This window comes from Rattus norvegicus, chromosome 6 (assembly GCF_036323735.1).
Source record: "Rattus norvegicus strain BN/NHsdMcwi chromosome 6, GRCr8, whole genome shotgun sequence".
In the NCBI taxonomy this organism is placed as follows: Eukaryota; Metazoa; Chordata; class Mammalia; order Rodentia; family Muridae; genus Rattus; species Rattus norvegicus.
In genome coordinates this window covers 79,453,679-79,471,306 of record NC_086024.1, presented here as the reverse complement: position 1 = coordinate 79,471,306, position 17,628 = coordinate 79,453,679, and the positions used below count along the sequence as shown (strand labels likewise).

The 17,628-nt window shown below is 44.4% G+C and overlaps 2 long non-coding RNA genes and 1 other non-coding gene across 5 annotated transcripts in view; 1 reads left to right on the top strand and 2 right to left on the bottom strand.

Annotated features, from left to right (window-relative positions):
• The window catches only part of LOC120103538 (uncharacterized), a 39,332-nt gene extending 29,352 nt beyond the window's left edge, over positions 1-9,980 (bottom strand). The window contains exons 1-2 of one of the 2 annotated variants that reach the window (XR_010052685.1): positions 9,795-9,980; positions 2,365-2,465 (exon numbers count right to left, since the gene is read on the bottom strand). This is a non-coding gene — a long non-coding RNA (uncharacterized LOC120103538). The remainder of the gene's footprint in view (positions 1-2,364; positions 2,466-9,794) is intronic. The other variant, XR_005505943.2, reaches the window with a different exon arrangement.
• Positions 9,981-10,852: 872 nt separating this feature from the next.
• On the bottom strand, positions 10,853-17,345 carry LOC108351238 (uncharacterized). 2 transcript variants are annotated; one of them, XR_005505942.2, is made up of 3 exons: positions 17,176-17,345; positions 14,186-14,361; positions 10,853-13,816 (listed from the first exon to the last, which is right to left on the bottom strand). It is a non-coding gene; the product is annotated as an uncharacterized LOC108351238 (long non-coding RNA). The 2 variants fall into 2 exon arrangements; XR_001838421.3 differs by lacking the exon at positions 17,176-17,345 and adding an exon at positions 15,153-15,330.
• LOC120093450 (small nucleolar RNA SNORA17) lies at positions 16,116-16,246 on the top strand. The gene has a single exon (XR_005486507.1). It is a non-coding gene; the product is annotated as a small nucleolar RNA SNORA17 (small nucleolar RNA).
• Positions 17,346-17,628: the final 283 nt, after the last annotated feature.

Genomic DNA, 17,628 nt, shown 5'->3' with positions numbered 1-17,628 from the left:
AGATACTTAGAAGTCAAGGAAGTAGCATCCATATACCAGTGTAGGCCTGGAACAAATTAAGTGGACAGGAATTTGGTAATAGAGGTGGTAGTGTAATCACCTTGACTATGCAGATTAAGGATGTAAATTAGACAACCTGGTATGAATGATATCTGCCACTCCATCAACCTGCCTGTCCAGGTAGCTGTCTCCTTTCTCCTTAGCACTACATATGTGTCCTTCCCAGAACTGGACTCTTGGAGGAAGAGTTTGGCCTTCTCTATGGAGTAGGAGCAATCTGTGGTCCAGGAGGCATGAGTAACTGTGCTTCTCTGCTAGAAACCCCAAACAAGTCCCCCAAAGTGGATCAGGAAGGTTCCATTCTACAAGGTTACCAAATGGAGTGGCCTATTTTCAAAATAGTAAAAGCTCATAGAGTCACTCCATAAGTAAGCAAAGCAAAGTTTCTTTTCTAAAGTTGCTGAAACACAACTTCAGACTGTACATACCAATTAGCTGGCAATAGTGACAGGGAAAAACAGACTCTGGACAGAATTCCCACATGAGATGCAGTCAAATCAATTGACCTCTGTCAGTAATTGAGCATAGATTTGTGGACTGCAAGGTAACTTACCTAGAAAACAAGTCAAAAAACAACCAGTGTCTTGACTTCTTTTTTCTCTTTTTCCTTTTTTAAAAATTTTTATTGGATATATTTTTTATTTACACTTCAAATGTTATTCCCTTTCCCGGTTTCCTGTCCATAAGCTCCCTTTCCCCTCCCTCTCCCCTTCTTCTATAAGGTGTTCCCCTCCCTATTCATCTCCCTCCCTCCCCTCAACATCCCCCTATGCCAGGAGTCCAACCTTGGCAGGACCAAGGGCTTCTCCTTCCATTGGTGCCCAACAAGGTCATCCTCTGCTACATATGCAGTTAGAGTCCAGGGTCAGTCCATGTATAGTCTTTGGGTACTGGTTTAGTCCCTGGGAGCTCTGGTTGGTTGGCACTGTTGTTCTTATGGGATTAGAATCCCCTTCAGCTCTTTCAATCCTTTATCCAATTCCTCCAATGGGGACCCTGTTCTCAGTTCAACGGTTTGCTGCTAGCATTAGCTTCTGTATTTGACATGCTCTGGCTGTGCCTCTCAGGAGACATCTATATCTGGTTCCTGTCAGCATGCACTTCTTAGCTTCATCAATCTTATCTAGTTTCGGTGGCTATGTATATGGGTGGTTCAGGCTACCAGTCTAGCCATGATAGCCTCTAATGTTTGTGATCAACGTGGGGTGCAGTTTGCATTAGGACTTTGGAAATAATGACTTTCCTGTTCTATGATGGGGGATAACAGCTTAGGTCCCCTGCCCCTCTTGTTTCTTTGGGTAGCACTCCTTCAGTATAAGGGAATAAATACATACCTTCAAGTGGGATTTTACTCTGACTTGTGAATAAGGGATCAAGGCAACAAAATGTAGACCAATAAATACTATATAATTTTATGGCTTTCTATCAGTTTATTTAAGAAATAGTTTTGAACCAATGCAATATCCCAGACCTAATGCTACAAAGACCCTTTAAGATATATTAATCAGATTGTCAGATAACTAATTTAAAACTATAATAAATAATAACAAGAAGTATTGTGTGGGCCTGTATAATGGAATTAGAACTGGGTCTTAAGTTTGGGTGATGTTTCTCTGTATAAGTAAGCTGGATTTGAGATCCACTTCTAAGGTGGACTCCTGAGCTTGGCCCTTTGGCTTAGTGCTTAGGCAATCTCTTCTTTGGGTAGAGTAAGGCTCCTGACTTGTTTCTAGTTAACAGAACATACACTGGTGACCATAGCTGTGATCAGACTGTATATACTCATTAGACCAAGATGCCGGCATTAGTGATGGAGAAAAACAGGTTGGGAAAAATAAGGTAAAGTTGATACAACTTTGTGATTGTGTAAAGCTAATGGTGTGTGTGTGTGTGCGTGTGTGTGTGGGGGGGGGGGCGGGATGGTAACTCCTCTGTTTCCATATTTGCTGTTTTTGGAAAGAGAACACTAAAAGATGACTAGATATTAGGCAAGAAGCAAAGAGTTGTTTATGGTTGTTGTCTGAGGTTCCTACAGGACATCTAAAAGATGTCAAGCACTTCTGTGTAGCAGTCCAGGGCTCAGAGAACTGCCTGGGCAGAGGATGAACATCTGAGGATTTTGTTAGGGGTATAGACTCCCCCCGCTCTTAGGGTGAGAGGTAAAGGGAGAGGACAAATCCTATCTGAATTTTGTGGGGTTCTCCCACATGATGCTGAGTAAAGGCAGTGCAGGGAGAAAGTTGCAGAGGATGGGCAGGGGAGCAGGGAGGGGGGTAGGGCAGCTAGCTTCATGAGGAACATTACTTAGCCTGTTTGCTTGGCTGGAGGCAGCTGAACTCTCTCCTCATACTTAACTCACACAACTTGGTGCTCAGCATGCAGAGTAGGCACTGGTCAAACAGTTCCTAGGAAAAAAAAATGGAGTGAATAAATGTGGAGACTTATCCTCCAAGCACAGAAATACGTAAGCCGCGTACAGGATACTCTCTTTAGGTAGAAGGCAAATATACAACTACGTGACTGAAATAGTTCAAACGCCCTTTCAGCAGTGTCTGCTGCAGAAATATGCTTGATCAAATGTTTAATCTCCTAGAGATTTGGAGCACTGATAACAAAATGAGCCATTGGGCCCCACATTACAGTCAGAAGTTAATTATTGCTCATGCCTTTGGTGTTCCTTGTTTCAGATCCTTCAAGAAGGTGAAGTCCCAGAGAAAAGGGTCTTGGGGAAGATCATTGACTTTTTCAAAGCTTGAATAATGAGCTCACTGCATTCATTATTGGACACTGACCCAAACTCACCAGCCGATAGGGGTTTGGACCTCTTAAGACTGAGTCTTAAAATCCCTTGATGCCTCCTTGGGTTTTAGAAGATAACAAATATAACCAGACAGGGTAACTAAATTCAGACCTCTTAGAAAACAAATGTAAGAGAGCCCACCTAGACCCTGAAAACAAACAAGCAAACCACTTTGACATTATCAACCACAACCCACAAGGGACATGCTTGTCTTGGTTTTTGAGCTGCTGTGATAAGTCACCACAAACCACACAGGTTAAATCACTAGATGTATGCTCCCTCAGTTCCAGAGGCTGACAGTCCAACATAAGGTGTGAACAGCACTCTGCTTACTCCAAAGCCAGGAGATACCTGTTCTTTGTCTAGATACTAGGAGCTCTAGATAGTCCTCAACTCATAACTCATGATTTACAGTGTTCTCCTCTACCCATGACACTCTCTCTCTCTCTCTCTCTCTCTCTCTCTCTCTCTCATGCACACATGCGCGCATGCGCGCGCGTGCGTGCACACACACACACACACACACACACACACACACGCAGACACACCACATACCCATGTCTTCTTGTCTGTCTCTCACAAAGGCACCTGTCATTGGGCTCATGTCCTACCTGGGAAATCCAGGTTGAGCTCTCCTGGGCATCTGTCCCTTAATTAAATCTACAAAATCTGTATTCAAGATTAGATGGCATTCTGAGGTTCTGGATGGGTATAGCTCTTTGCCAGCATTCAGCTGTTCAGATCCTCATACTATCTCATGAAGTAAGCAATTATTTTTATATAAAGGATAGGTGGGAACCTTGGATTTTCCAGCATGTTATAAACCATTTGTCTAAAATAATGAAGACCTCGACTATAAACTTATGTCTCCAAATAACCTAATCTGCTACTAAATAATAACCCATATGTTTGGGGGACTCTAGTCCACGCTGTCATTAATGTTTAAAATAAGATAGAAGATATAGTCAAGACTAATGCAGTTTGTAAATTCATCAGGTTGTACTACCTAGTCTGCCCAGTGGTCTGGAATGCCACATTGGGAGAATTGTATATGGCCAAAGAAAGTCTCCTGGTGGCCTGGAGGAGGATAGCATGCCTGGGATACCAAAGAAACCAAGTGGCAACCTGCCTGCTCTTTAACTTGTACCAGGAGGCAATGCTCATCTTTCTCAGTGGAGCCAAATGATACTACCATGATGTATCATCCTTTTTCTTATTTTTCAAAATAAGGTTGTGGTATCTCGAAGGGAACTGTTGAGGTTTATGTCTTTTACTGTCTATTGTAATGCTAAGTGTAAGCCACCCAAGACCTGGATTCTGCACATAGCCCCTGGGACCCTGTCCCCAAGTTAATTCTGATTGGTGAATAAAGATGCTGACAGCCAATAGCTAGGCAGAAGAGAGAGAGAAGTAGGGTTTTAGTTTCATAGGCTTGGAAGAGGAGGAGGAAGAGGAAGAGGAGGAAGAGGAGGAGGAAGAGGAAGAAGAGGAGGAAGAAGAGGAAGAGGGGGAGTAGGAGGAAGAAAAGGAAGAGGAGGAGGAGGAGGAGGAAAAGGAAGAGGAGGAGGAGGAAGAGGAGGAGGAAGAAGAGGAAGAGGAGGAGGAGGAAGAAAAGGAAGAGGAGGAGGAAGAGGAGGAAGAGGAAGAGGAGGAGGAGGAAGAGGAGGAGGAAGAAGAGGAGGAGAAGGAGGAGAAGGAGGAGAAGGAGGAAGAGGAGGAAGGGGAGGAGGAAGAGGAAGAAGAGGAGGAAGAAGAGGAAGAGGAGGAGGAAGAAGAAGAGGAAGAGGAGGAAGAAGAAGAGGAAGATGAGGAAGAGGAGGAGGAGGAAGAAGAGGAGGAGGAAGAGGAGGAGGAGGAGGAGGAGGATGATGAGGAGAAGCTGCCGCTACCATGGGCTAAAGGCCAAGATAATGTGGCTCAGAAGGCTGTCTGGTTGGAGCTGAGAGCAGCCCAGGAGGAACACAGTAAATAGTGAGTGATGGCTTGGGGTTATCAGTGGGAAGGTAGATTCTAACAGCATGGAGAGTAAGCAGGTACCCAGCTACTGTGCTGCTAAAGGCATATTTAAAAAGATAAGGCTGTGTGTGACTTTCATGTGACAGTCTAAGGTGGGTAGAAACCCCATGCTGAGACATTCCGTTAGAGATGGTGACTTCTCATGCTAGAGTCTCAGGGGCTAGAGATGCCAGCACTGAGATCTTCAGAGTCCATCCTTAGAGTCCCATCTTCTCAACTCACCCGTCTTCTCTGTGCTCTACCATGGCAGGCGAAAGTAAAACCTCAGGCAATGGCTTGAGAGGATGGGAAACATAACTTCCTCATATTTGTTTGTTAATTATAGAATTGGACCTCTTGTATTAAAGGTTCTCCTTTCTATTGTTGGCTAGTGTAGGAGGTCACACCTGCACTTCTGAGGTCGACGCCTCATCCTGTTCCTGGAGATCTGCACTACCTTATGTCAGACCAAACCAAACCAAACCAACCAAACAAACAAGGAAACAAGAAAACAAAACACAAAAATAGCTCTCACAGTCCAAGGAGCCAAACAAGCCGAGGAAAGAAGTAAAGAGACACTAATGCTGTATGAAGGCAAATCGTCCCTAAGCCCCTCAGGACGGAAGAGGGCCACAGTGAAAACAATGACAGTTTCTATCCCCCGAGCACCTGCAGTCTACCAGGCACCGTGCTAAAGGCTCCCCACATGCAGTCTCATGCAGGGCTCAGCATTGTTAGGGGCTTGCTGCTAGAACATTCTACAGGTAAAGCATTGAGGCTGCAGAGATCAGATGGCCATGGTCACCCAGCTAAAATGTGGCAAACTAAACCTTCTGCCTCTAGACCACAGCAAGTGCACAGATCAGACATGGGTTGTGGTCAGGAGATGTAGCAGTGTGGCAAAGGTAACCTGAGTTTCAAAAGGCTTGCCCCTTCCCCCAACTTAATTTTTTTAAAAGGTCTTTTAACACATTCACTGGTTACTGTCCCATATTCCGTATGGGAGACATATAGCTTTCCTTTACTAGTCCTTAACATTTCTAAGTGACTGCCATCCTACAGCTCAAGCCCACCTACACTGTGCTGAAGAAATGAAGGAATAATGGGTTATTGCAGGAATCCAGACAGGAGGAGAACACAGGCAGTGACGGGAACCCAAAACACCTGTCACTGAAAAGCTTTGCCATCCTACAACGAAGGCATGAGTGGGGGAAGTTTAACTCACTAATTTTCTTCCCATGTCTGAGCTCTCGGTGAGTCCCTTCCCTTCAGACACATTCTAGAATGTGTGGGGCCACTCCAGGGAAATAAAAGAGGGAGAGCTGGAGAGGAACAAACTCAGTTTGGGAGCCTCATACAAATTGTCATCCTGCAGTGAATTTCCTGGAACGTAATGACTCTCGTCCTGATGCGTGTGCACGGAGCCACTGACTCCCTAAAGCATCTTCAGAGCTCAAGGCAACGCCAGGCTCAGTGTTTGCATGCCTGGACTGTTCTCCCGAGGCAGAGCGAAAAGTCCCTTCTGATTCCTGCTTCATCCATAGGAAAAAAAAATACATACTAGAAAAGTCCTTAGTGGTGACAGCACTGTCACCGAGCATAATAGAAATATTTAAAAGATAAATTTCTTCCAGTTTCTGTGGCCTTTTATCTGGCAACCCAGAGGAGGGTGTTAAAATTGATAAGCAGATTTTCTTCTCTGTAAAATAAAATACCCAAGGCAGCATAGGAAGAATGGCCACGCTTAGGTTAGCTAAAATAAAGGGCTTGGCTCTTGTACGTGTAGATCTACTCAAGGTATCACTGTCTATCTTCTCCCAAGCTGATTTACCTGTTTTCTCACCCTTGCAAAAAGATCTCAGAGAAGACCTCTTGATTTTCATTTGTATTTTGAATAAATACAAATGCTGGCGGCAACTCCCCTGCATTCATCGGGGAGGGAGGCACAGTGCGCCCGAGGAGTCTTTTTCTGGAACCTAGTCGCCAGTTCTCAGAAGATTAGGATGAACAAGTATTTCAGGTAGACTCAAACCCCCTTTTAAATGATAGTCTCCAAAGGAGCCCTGGTAGCTCCTTCAGGAGCTTAGATCTCCTCTGTGTGCCCGGGAGGACTTGCACTTTGCCCTTCCCCCATCTTCAGCCTTCCTCTCATGACTCACAGTGGGCCTCATCGGAAGGCAGGGGGACAGATGCTCCCAGAAGGAAGGCAATCCCAACCTTGCAATGCCAACTTCCTGTGGCTTTGCGTTGGCCACCTCCCACCCTCCACTTGGCAGTCCATGGATCCCCCTGGAGGAGCAAAGGGGAAAATGTAGCCAGCATGTCTCCACTGAAGTCAGGGAGGGCTGTCTCATCCACAGTGTCTCCCTGCCGAGCATTTGGAACTCAGAGTTAAACATTCTTTTTTAAAGCTTAAATTTTTTAAAAACTCAATTATATTTACTCACTGATTGCGCATGTATAGAGGTGTGTGTGTGTGTATGTGTGTGTATGTGTGTGTGTATGTGTATGTGTATGTGTGTGTATGTGTGTATGCGTGTGTGTATGTATGTGTATGTGTGTGTATGTGTGAGTGTATGTGTGTGTATGTATGTGTATGTGTGTGTATGTATGTGTATGTGTGTGTATGTGTGTGTATATGTGTGTGTATGTGTGTGTATGTATGTGTATGTGTGTGTGTATGTGTGTATGTATGTGTATGTGTGTGTATGTGTGTATGTGTATGTGTATGTGTGTATGTGTGTGTATGTGTGTGTGTGTGTGTATGTGTGTGTGTGTGTGTGTGTACACATAAGTGCGTCTAAGAATATGATCCAGATGACTCAGGAGACAGCAGATGCCTTTTTTCCTGCTCAGTCATCTTGCCCACCCTTGTCAGAGTTCTTGATAATGCTCTTGCTTTTTTTCCGGGGGGGGGGGAGGTGTTGTCCCTTAGCTTGACCTGATGAGTTTGTTCTATTTGAATTGCATCTTGCATGGCTTGGTGCAGATGTGTTTTGAGAAGTGGAGGAACCCTGGATAGCTCACATTTGAAAAGTGGTTATCATCATTCTTACCATGCTGATCATCACCTAAGGAAAATCAACCCAGGAAAAGCAACCTTCCTAATGCTTCAACTGTCTAATACAGTTCCTCATGTTATGGTGACCCCCAACCACAAAATTATTCTGTTGCTACATCATAACTATAATTTTGCTCCTGTTATGACTCATAATACAAATATCTGATATGGGGCCCCACAAGGGTTGCAACCCACAAGTTGTTGGTTTAGTGTCATCATCATACTGAAAGATTTCTAGCCCAAAGCTTTTGGTCTTAGATCAAGATTAAAACAAAGAAAACCTTTCGCTCATTTATATAGAAATCTTGTCATCAGCAAACACTTTCAATGGGGCCTAAGTCACCTCAGTTTGTTACCTCTTCTTCCCAGCAACCATCCCCACGTTGTGATTTTATGTACATGAGTACACTGTAGCTGTCTTCAGACACACCGGAAGAGGGCATCAGATCCCATTACAGATGGCTATGAGCCATCATCTGTTTGCTGGGGATTGAACTCAGGACCTCTGGCAGAGCAATCAGTGCTCTTAACCACTGAGCCATCTCTCCAGCCCCACCCCCACATTTTAAAAAATGACAGCCCAAAGTAAAAAAACAAAAACAAAAACAAAAAACATCCTGTTCTATAAGCAGAGCTACAGGAAGTAACAAGAACTAGAATAAGAAAACAAACCGTGACAGAGTCAGTAAGAAGTGCTAACAGCCAGGGTCACGGGTAGGACCTACAGTCTGGAGGCATATGGCTTCATCTGAACAAATCCTGACTGGGCAACAGACAAGGTTAGACCTCATTCTTCCTCAGTGCAGATGAGGAGGCAAGGACTTCTATAATTCATACCTTCATGCCCTTTTCCTGTTTTCCTGTTATCAGTTGACATTCACAAATTAATAAAGCAATTTTATCGGAATATTTCTGTTGAAGGGACAGAAAGAATTTGCCTTTGAAAGGCCTGTGGCTAAAAACCAGATGAAGTAATTCACTAAAATGCCCACCAAACTAATGAAGCAGAAGATATAAAGAAGTGAGCGAAGGGGCTGGTGGGATGATTCGGTGGGTTAAATAAAGGGCCTGTTGCCCAAGGACCTGAGTGTAATACCTAGAACCCCATGGTAGAAGGAGAAAGAACCTTGCGAGCTGTAGCATTCGCACTTCCTCTTCCTTACAGGTGCACACACATTCATACACACACTAAATGGATAAAATGCAAAACGAGTGAGAAGAAAATAGGACAACTTAAGGCAGAAGGCAGTGTGTACAAAACTTGCTTATGGTTCAACTACCCTCATCTGCAGTCAAGACGTTGCCAACAGAAACGCCCCTTTAAAAGAAGCAAACATGTCTGTTACACTAAATCCCTCAAAAGCGAGGAGAGAATTCTTAAGGGGTACACTGAGGCAGCTGTGGAGGTGGGAGGTGGTGATGGTGCACGCATGTTATCTCAGCACCAATCAGTCGTGACCCTGTCTGCTTAACTTTCTCTAGACCTGAGGTTTACCCTAGCTAAGATGGTAATGCCCGCTTTTGTCTACAGAAATCAATAGACCCCAGGAACGGGCTAAAGGATGTGAATCCCATATATTTCTGACGTGGAGCTGGATTTTTAAGATCATGTCAGCTACTAACCCACGGCATCTTCCTTTTTATTTGCACCTATATATTTGAGAAAGGGGGAGGGGCACAAACCCAAGTTTACTTTTTTAAAACTAAATAGCATTGCCTTGTGGCACTCATATTGTATCTATTACACATTTCACTTCAAAATCTCATCTCCCCTAAACCCTCTTCAATGCGCTTGAAGTAGCTCTGCCAAAGGAAAGGAATTTTCTATTTAACTAGAGCACTGACATTCTGTTACACAATTCGATCTTATCTATTTACCTGCTCTCAAAAACACAAGACACTAAACACGAAATGCTGAATGCATGGAGCCCGCGGTGCCATAGGTGTCTGAATGCATCTGCGGCTCCTCTCTCACTCATCAGTGTAATTGTTGCCATGTTATTCCATTTTTTGATTAGTCTAGTCCCTCAAGCTCAATGCTTTTTTTTCTGGCCCAACGTTCTTCTGCTGGTTGTCATGGTGACTGAATTGTTAGAGAGGAGAAAGGCTCTGTTGTCTGTCATTGTTCTGTTGTGGTTTAGGTAACGCAGGAGGCAACACAAGTGAAGTGGATGGACCTTTTTTGCTCTGCATCATTTCAGAGTATTGAAAAATCTCACATAAAAAAGGAGCAAATAGGCCCAACCAAAGAAATAACCAAGCTTTTTCTAAAGGGAAGTGCACATTATTATAAAGAGGCAAAATGGCACTAATGATGAACTGGGTAGTCTATGAGAAATGCTGCTGGGTACTGCATTTATTACTAGAACAATTGCTGCAACTTATACATCGCATACAATACCCACCATTTTGCAATTTAGAGTAAATATAGTTTTTAACTGTGCAATTGTCACGTAGGCTCTTGGGCTCAGGAGGCTGTACTGCCTTAACCTTATGTTCTGTTTAACCTGAAGATACCACGTTAGATGTGAAGACTGAACCAGAATTAGAATTAGTGGTTGGGTAAATTGTCTTTGGGTGATCACATAGCATTATGGTCAAATTCTACTTTGGGGATGTAGAGATGATTTCCTTTTTAATTCAAGAGCTAACTACACAGATGTTTTATTCAAGTGACAGAAGTCTTTTTGGAGATAAATAATACAGGTACAATCCTGTTTCTATTTACCAACTTCCGTGATTTTTAGGATTAGGAAATGCACATGTGTAACACCCCCAGATGATGAGCGATACCATAGGGTAATTAATAATGGCTCATGTAAACACCGCACTGATCACTCCCATCACGGCTTCATTAGACACACACCCTTCCTAATCAGTAATTATTTGCATTAGTAATAGTATAATCTTTCACTGTAAACATTTTCTTTCCAAAATTTGGAATGATATAGTTTTTATTTAGCTATTTCATTTAATTAAGTAAGTTCTGCATAGCTTTAAGCGGGTAACATTTAGTGAAAATATTACTCGAAAACAGAAAGGATTAAAAAGGTTTCCTGTGAAAATATTTCTTTCTTTGTTTGAAACCTGTCCGTCCAGCTTTCTCTTCTCCATGCCCTCTGTCTCTTAGGGGTTTTATTTGTTTGTTTGTTCTTGTGGGTTCCCACAGTTTCCTTGTGCAAGACTTGAAAACGCTAACATAAGTCTTAGCTTACTTTCTTTATGCACTTGGCGTCATACTGTTCACGCGGCTGGGTGCTGCTTCTCCATAACGTTATATTTAATAGTAACTTTGTACCAGAGCACATCCATCTTTCTGTTTCCCTTTCTTCTTTTACAACAGCACAGCACTGCACCATGTGGGTGCACTGTAGTTTCTTTGGTTCGACCCTTTGGTGGCCATTGGGGCTGTCCTCCATACATCCCTTTTATAAATAAACGCGTGTAATTTCTGCGTCTTATATATGCAAAAATATGTGAATGATAAAATCCCAGAACTGAAATTTCTAGGTTAAAGAGTATATTTGCATTTGTAATTTTGATGAAAATTGTTAAACTCCCTTCTGTGGAGGTTTATTCCAATCCGCACTCCCTCAGCGCCGCCGATAGCTCCTCCTTTCCGTCCTTACCCACCACGGATAAATTAAACTTTTGAAGTTTTGCTGGTCTGACAGCAAGAAACAGTATTTTGTCATTATTTAAGCTCATTGTTAGTGATGTCACTTTTTGACCTGTAGAGTCGTTTTAAGTTAGTCCTTTTTATAGATATTTTATTCTTATTTCTTGAGGAGTGTTGATTTTCATGTTTTGGAAATTGTATATTTTGATTGTGTTATGTGTTGCAATTTTTTTTCCTCCAATTCGTCATCTGTCTCTTGAATGCTTGAGCTCCTTCTAGGCTAAATACCTGACTTGATAGAGTCATAAAGTGTTTTCTTCTATATTTGTGGCTTTTGTCTTTCCTTTTGCACCAAAAATATAAAGGATGTTCCCATGTGTTTTTCTACTGTTTGGTGGCATCTTTAAAGTTTACTTCTTAACTCTTGAGCTTTCCCCAAAGAAATGAGATACGGATTCAACATTAGGCTTTCCTAGAGAGTTAATCATTCATCCTTTAATTTCAACTATGAGATATCACCTATTTTTTTTCTGCTACTGATTTGTGATCACCCTCTGTGAGGTACTGAGGTCCGCAGTGCCTTCGATTTCATCCTGATCTTCAGAAGTCAGAGTCCTGATCTTCTACAGAAGTCAGAGTCACAGCACTAAAGATGCACCGTGTTCAGAGACGTTCTGAAACTGCACATGTATAAATGTATTCGATCATTTCTATATTTCGCACCACAAGTCTTCTGTAGCGCTTAAACCCTGGTATATGGTTCTAAATACCTGCACACACAAACTCCCTCCCTCCCTGGGTCCCTGAGGAGGTGTGTCTATCTGTTATGTTAAACGGCTCACTGACTGTCACTCCATTTCTGAGAAAATACGACTGAGAGATCACCAGTTTTTCCATGAAAACTATAGACCAGTATGTATGGCTGAAAGCATTTCCACTCTCTAAAGATGGACGCCTTTAAGGGACCAGAGTTGCAGGGCGGTTACACTTCATAGTCAGCCCTCGTCAGCCCCTCGAGGTGTTTTACAGAGAGGAGCACGCTGCTCTTGGATTGTGAGGGTGCTCTACGATGACTTTAAAGTCTGTCCATTAAAGAGCATTTGAAAGGCACTTACTATTTAGTACCCAGTAAACATATATTTTGATTTTTCTTTCACACTGTTTAATGGCATAATATTCAGCAAGGATCTGTGGAAAGCAGCTAGCAATCACAACAGACACTCTTCAAAGAGCAGTGCAGGCTCTCCCCGGATCATGCTCCCTTCCTCCTCACAGCAGTGGGGCTTCGGCCAATCTCATCATCATACAAAACAGTCACAGGCTTGTTGTCTGTTATTGGCTTAATGTAGTACCTTCACCCAGATTGGCGTTGATTTTCAGTCACAGCCTCTAAATAATGTTCCTTGGCTGTGATCTCGAGGATTTGAGATCATCTTCTTGCCTCCAAGTCCCCTCTTATGCTGGGGGTCGGGAGAGATTGATGTCCTTGCGACAGGAGATAACTTCTGTAACAGAATCTCTACCCAGTGATCAGAAGTGACTAGTGGATGAAGGCAGGTGGTGACCTCTCTCAGTGACACGAACAAGAAGCAGCTTGGAGAAGTCTTCCTTTTTGTTTAGAGTGTCCAAACCAGTCATTGCACGAAGTGTTTGGCTACCGATCACTTCTCCAAGGCCCATTACTGGAGGTGAGCAAACAGAGAGCTCTCCCCTTCCCTCCCAATTAGTTCAGATTGCAGCCGACCTTCAGAGATATCTATTGCACAGGTGTTTTTCTTGTGATGATGCTGTGAAAATAATTTTCTTTTTTGAAGAGCTTTCTTGCTATCCTCTCCCCATGGCAACTTTTGAAAATTTGTTAAAACGCACACACGCTCACAAACCTCTCAGGCCATCCACAGGCTCTCTAGGTGAGTGGGGACAAATGGCAGGCTATCAAAGACGTGTACCCAGGACAATCACGCAGTTGTGATCATTTGAGGAGTCTACACCCTCTCTCCTGCAGGCCCCACTGCATTGGCTTTTTCTTTTATTTTCTCCTCCTTTTCCTAGTACACAGTGAGACAAGGTAGGCTTAAGCCAAAGGGAGAGATTAGGCATCTGCATTATTAAGTAAAATGCACAAGAAGCAGTTTGATCCACATCCTTTAAAACCGACAAGGGAGATTTCATGGTGTCCGTCTCTGCTCAGGATGGGTAGCAAGTGGGTTCAGTCATTGGTTTCTTCAGGGAACCTTGTCCTATGACACGGAGGCTAGAGACCTGATAGTTCCGTGTGCTTCTAGAAAGAAAAAGGAAATTATAGAGCAGGTACATCAAGGGTCCAAGGAAACCCTATTCTATCCTGGAGAGTTGGGATGCTCTAGTATGAGCTACAATACTCCAATGACAGTGAAACTCATTACATTATATTAACAGATGCCTCCTCAAATAGATGCACATCCTTGGTGTGGGAGAAAAAATAACCCGTGCCTCAGATTTTGTTAAGCAATGGACTCATTTTAAGCACCCCCACTTCTTATGGATGTGACTTTGTTAGGGACCCTTATCTAAAAGCACCTGTATTGAGAAAGCCAGAGCCACAGTACACCACCATGTAGTGTTTATTTCTTGGAGAGATAAAAAAAAAAAATGGCTGTTTCTGTCTTACCTTTTTGGCCTTGACATGAGACTGTCAATCGGGGAATTATGCTGGAGCTAGGATTTAACGGCAACGCCAGGAATTGGAAACAGCAGCTGAGGACCAGATTTAAAACCCAACGGATGGTGTTTCTTGGTGCTTTCATGGAGCATGAATGAAGAGGTAATTTTAAAATAAGCCGCATCCTATTTGAAAAGATTAAGAATTAGCTTGGATGTGTGTAAATGTTTGGGCTAAATATGGCCAAGGGCTGCACTGCCTTTAAATGGCTTGGCACTCTGAAAATGATGGAATCAGGCGTCGCAGTAATGCAAGTGTCCACCTAATGGAACTAAATTTGCAAGATAGGTGCACAGTGGAAAAGAAGGGCAGACAAGTGGTGCCGAGAATCTGAGTGAAACGGCACCAAAGAATGAGACACATTGAGTTTAATGACTGACCTGGTCGGGAGCCTCACCGCTCTGACAATGAGATTGTGAATTATCCTATTATGATAAGCAGGTGGATCATCTTATTAACGCGCCCCAGCCTTTCACATTTGTATTTAACTTTAAATTGAATGGAACAATCTCAGAGCACTCTCCCATCCCTTAAAGGAAATAGAAGCTAATGCCCCGACGTTTTTTCTCTGTCGCTTCATACATTTTCCCCCTTCCAGAGACACACATTCAGCCCTGACAAACTGTAATGCGGAGGCTTTCATTTGGATATAGCCTGGTGTCTGGGAAGTTTCCCTGCAAATTCCCTTAAATCCAGAGGAGCTGAAGGAGATTCTAAGAAGCTGTGCCCCTCTTAATGACTCCACATGACAGCATCCTTGGAATTCTGATTTGGAGGCTGTCAGCCACTCGATAGCCTCTACTCTACAGAGTGGCAGATGAACCAGGATCCAATGTTTTCTGAATACATCCCCAGCATAACTCTCCTCTTAGCCCCAAATTAGGCAGTGAAATAATATTGGTTTAGAAACACTTACCAGTCACCTGCTTAGTACCATAAATTCTAGCCTGGCAGAGCCTTCACACAAAGAAAACACCATCCCAGAAGCTTGATACCTGTGAGTCCGGGAAGGAAAGGGCTGTTTCAGACTCCCCAGGTATCAAGGAAAGGGCTGTTTCAGACTCCCCAGGTATCAAGGAAAGGGCTGTTTCAAACTCCCCAGGTATCAAGGGAAGGGCTGTTTCAAACTCCCCAGCCTAAGCGGTCTGCTCTCCTCCCACTCCACGTCTTTCCCCCCTCAGGGTTTTGTTTCCTTTCAGCATATTTTTTGAAACGAATCAGCCACATAAAAGGTACCACTGTTAATCTACTGTTTGTCTTGGTCTTCACTGCAGCTTCTTAGAAGAGAGAGTGCAAACAAAGCAAGAATTAAGGTCATTCCATTTAAATCCTCCAGAGAGGAAGACAAGGGCTAAGTTATTGCTGAGGACTGCAGACAGGAGGGCTGAAAGAAGCAGGATTTAAAAAAAATAAAACCACCCTCGCTGTTTATTATTTCCCATCCACAGAGAACTCCCCCACCCCCATATTTGTGAAGGGATTACCTCTGGTCTTCAGAGATTAGTAGAAAGCCTAGACAATCCCCTGGCCCTCAGTCTACCCTGCTTCAGAGAGCTTTTTTTTTTCCAGAAAGGGTGTGCGTGCTAGACCCCAAAGCTGCCAGGGGTATGGAAACAAAGGTAACTGTAGAACATTCCGGATAGACAGGATCACGTCCTCAGCATCCGTCTGAGTTAACGAAAATAATTTATGAGACAGCACCATAGTAGCCATGTTGTAAACACTGGCCCTATTCCTGGTTTTGTTGGTTTTGGTTTAAGTCAGTTGCCATAATTATCTACCAAGCATAACTAAAATATATGAGCGTTTGTTGTTCAATCAGCAGGTCTGCCTATCTGAGCGATACACTGTAAAATCGTGTCTTTTAAGAATCAAAGTCTATGCCCCTAGAGGCATAGTGGGTGTGGCTGCTGTGTCCCCTGAACGTCGGTAGGTGGCTGAGAAGAGAGAGGATATGTCTATACTCCATGTTCTGACCGTGAACTTCTGAATGACTACCAGCCTAACACTCCCTGAGAAGAAGTGAGCCTGAGACAACCATGAGTCCAACCTCAGGGGTCCAGTGCTGCATATGCCCAGACAGCTCCCAGGACCAGGAGCAAGCTGGAGACAAGAAGAATCGCGACAGGAAGTGAACCCGAGGCAGACGACTCTCGCGCTAGGCCACTTGGGAGGGCTGGATGAGAATTGAGCCCAAGATAACCAGACCAGCGCCATAGGACCTGGATGGGGAGCACCAGTGGGCACTACCCAAGCCTGGGGAACATACATGCCGGACACCTGCCTGGTGCCATAATGCAGAAGTGGGACATAGCACTCCTGAGATGAACCCAGATACCCCAGGTGCCTCTAAGAGGAGCAAGTACGTAGTGGAGAAACGGAGGAGAAAAAAACAGAAGAATGTGGGTACAGTGAAGAGAGGCAGAGCTGGAGACTCAAAGGTAGTAAGGAACAGCCTGATGTGAGCAGCTGGCAATTCCACATGGGACCATGGTGGGGTCCTGGCCTGAAGTGTGCAGGGGCTGTTACCACCAAAGGCCAGGCAGACATCCCTGGTCTGGGCTGAAGGCTGTGCAGAACTGGCTCCACCTCTCACCTGGGCATCATGGAAGAACTGGCCCTGGGGGCGTGAGATAGGAGAGATAACTCACCCCTATCTGTCTGTGTAGTACTTGGGAGAGCACTAGCACGTCGTGGGAGTTGTTGGTGAACCAGCCCTGAGGACACAAGTGTGGGGTGGGCACTGAATCTTGCCTGGGCAGCACAGTAAGCTGGCCCCACAGGAGCAAGTGTGGGAGAGTCAGCCCCACCTCTTGCTTGCTATGTGGTGATAAAGGAGAGATCTCTTCCCTTTTGCCTTCACCAACAGTAGCAGGTGGGAGAGCTGGAGGAGAATAGGGAGGCATCATGAGAGCAGGAGAGCTGGCCCTGCACCTCACCTGCGGCAGCATTTCGAAGAGAAGGCTTCGCACCACAGTAGAGATGGCTCTGGATGTGGAGGTTGTGGGTGAGCCACCCCGAAGGGCATGAGTGTAGGAGAGCTGGCCCTGTCTCTTGTCTGTTGGGCAGTGGCACACATGAGGATGAGGGAGAGATATCTCCTCCCCTTCCTTGTCTCTCACCATCTCTGGCCAACAGGAGAGCTGGAGCCAGGATCTTGAGAGTGGGAGGACTGACCATGTCCCTCACCAACTGCAACTCTCAGGAGAGTGGGCCCTGCACCTTCCTTGGGGACCAGGGTAGAGCTGGCCCTGGTTGTGGGGGTTTCCGGTGGGTCAACTCTGAGGCCACGAGTGTGGGAGAGCCAGGGAACTGACCAGCTCAGATGCCTCTCATACGAATTAAAGTTCAATTTGTAGATGATGAACTCAGTCTAGAGAGGTGGAATAACT